Below are 2,740 nucleotides of genomic sequence, written 5' to 3'. Positions count from 1 at the left end.
GTATTTTCATGCAAATTCTTCTGCTAGTTATGGTTTAGTCCACTTCTATATCCTTCCCTTCAAGGCTCAGGGGTCCAGGATTATCTTCGGTGTCTGTGTTAATTGGTTTCCTTTTTCTTTGTTGAAGAGGGTCTGTGCAGTCTTTCTGCCTAGTCCTCGATCTTCAAAAATCTCCACTGGTCATTTTTGAATTTGTTCCACATTTTTCCTTCTACTCTATCCAGGATCTCCAGTTTTGATTCTTTTCTGAGGGATTGGCATTGGTAGGTAGGCACCATCTAGTTCTTCTGGTCTCGGGGTTATGAAGGCTGAGGTCCTTGTTGGTCATCTTATCCTTGGCCCAGTTGTTTCCAGATGCCTTTGATTTTCTTCACTCTTCTTTGCTTCAGATTAGAGGAGACCAATAGTTGCATCTTAGATGGCCACTCGAGCACTTTTAGGACCCAGGAGCTACTCACCAAAGTAGGTTATAGAACAAGATTTTTATGTACTATGTTGTGCCAATTGAGGATGATATCCCCTGAGACTATGGGCCAAAGTCAACAGGCCTGCTTATTCTCTCTCTTAAGGTGTTTGGTTGTCTCTGAGAAGTTACTCCAACTCTGTCTTCTGTTCCTTCTGTAATGTATATGGTTAATTTTGTAGCACAAGTGCATATGTAAGATTATCTTCAGCCAAATCTATCCTTGGTCTAGGGTATATTCTTGTTGGCCTACCCCCACCTGATCTTCTCACCTGTCTGTGCATTTATCTGTAGCCTGGTGTTTGGTGTTAGTGGTAATGGAGTATTGTGCAAGTAATAGTATTTGTCAAAATCAAGACTTTGGCTTTGTTTATTCCTTCTCTGGGCCTCTCTCCTGGTTCTTGTGTTTGTTGGCAATCCTTGGTGCTCCTTTTCTTGTAGATAGGTCCACATGGGGCATCTGACTTCCCCCTGTGTCTGTGTCTCTTCAACACTTTTTATGACACCACTCAAAAGTGATTAGGTTTAAGACACACCCTACTGTTTATGACGACAGTAACATAACAAAAGAAAACTTCTATTTCCACACAGTATCATATTTATAGGTACAGCGTTTAAGATTTCCACGATTCTTTTGGGAATAGAAAATTCAATCCATAATAAGTGTTTTGTAGTTTTCAACACACATGTGTTGCCCATGTTTTTCTAAATTTGCACCTAAGTGTTTCATGTTTTTGGTGCTATTGGAAATGATTATTTCAAGCTTTTTTTTTCCAATTTCTAATTTTTCATTGTTAATATATAGAAATGCAATTGTATTGTATATTGTTTTATTATCCTTTATCATGCAATCTTTCTAATTCAATACAAAGACAAACTGCCAATTTTATTAAAAATATGAGAAAGGTTTGGACAGACGTGTCACCAAAGAAGATATACAGATTTCCAATAGATAGATGAAAAGATTCTCAACATCATTTTTCACTAGGGAAATAAAAAATTCAAACACAATGAGATACGATTGTATGCCTATTGGAATGACAAAACAGAGCAAAGAAAAACAAAAAAACAAAACTCTGACAACAAAAAGTGCTTACAAAGATATGGAGCAACTAGAACACTCAGACATTGTTGGTGGGAATGAAAAATAGTATAGATAGTTTTGAAAGCAGTTTCATATAAAAGTTTACCATAAACTTGCCGTATCCAGCACCACCTCTTGTGTCTGATCCAGGAGAATAAGAACTATGGTCACACAAAGTCAAGCACATGAATTTTCATAGCAGCTTTATTTGTTGTAGCTAAAAACTGGACATAAGTCAAATGTCCTTCTGTGGGTAAACACACTGAGGTACAGTCAAACAATGGAATAATATTAAGCAATAAAGAGGAATGGACTACTGATACTCAGAACAGTATAGACGAAGTTCAAATGAATTACGCTAAGTGAAAGATGTAAAATTCTAAAGGCTACATAATATATATTTTATTTATATAATATTCTGAAAGAGACAAAACTATAGTTACAGAAAATAGACCAGTGGTTGCCAGGGCCTAGAACATAGGTAGTGGCTGATTACAAATAGGCAGAAGGGATTGTTTTGGAGAGAAGGAACTGTTCTACATCTGGACTGTGGTAGGAGTTACATGAGTGTATATGTTTGTCCTAAATCATAGAACTTTACATGAAAAATATAAATTTTACTGCATAAATTATACATTACTAATAAATATGAAAATGTCCCTAAAAGGGAAAAAAAAGGAGTTATTTTCACACAATCAGTCCATACTCTCACATCTTCTAAATTTCTATAAATAATATAGTGTAAGCCTCTAAAGAGTAGGTACCACTCTTCTGTGTATCTGCAAAATAAAATAAAGTTCACGGCATTAGCAAGTATTTATAAATAGTTGTTAAATGTATCTCCAATTTTGTACAGTAAAATTTTCTTTTTGTATTAATGACCGTCAAGATGCCCAGTAATCAAGAAAGATTGATCAAAGAAAATTTAAAAAAAGATCAAAGAAAACTTCATTGTATTTACTTCCTCTGATCCACTACCAGTAGAAGAGGTTGTGATTTTGTGGAAGGAGTAAAGCTAGATTTCCCATTTCCTTACTTGGTGTATGTTTTAAATAAATAGTCTTTATAATTCAGGGTGACAAAATTTTCAGCCCTGTTGATTTTCATCCTCAGGGCTCAGCTATATGACCATCATATAAGTGAGACTGACTTTATAATGAAGTCTATTTAATATTTCTGGAATAAAATACATA

Source organism: Orycteropus afer, unplaced genomic scaffold (genome assembly GCF_000298275.1).
Source record: "Orycteropus afer afer isolate SDZICR_OR568_19922 unplaced genomic scaffold, OryAfe1.0 scaffold00711, whole genome shotgun sequence".
Taxonomy (NCBI): domain Eukaryota; kingdom Metazoa; phylum Chordata; class Mammalia; order Tubulidentata; family Orycteropodidae; genus Orycteropus; species Orycteropus afer.
This window is presented reverse-complemented; position numbering follows the sequence as displayed.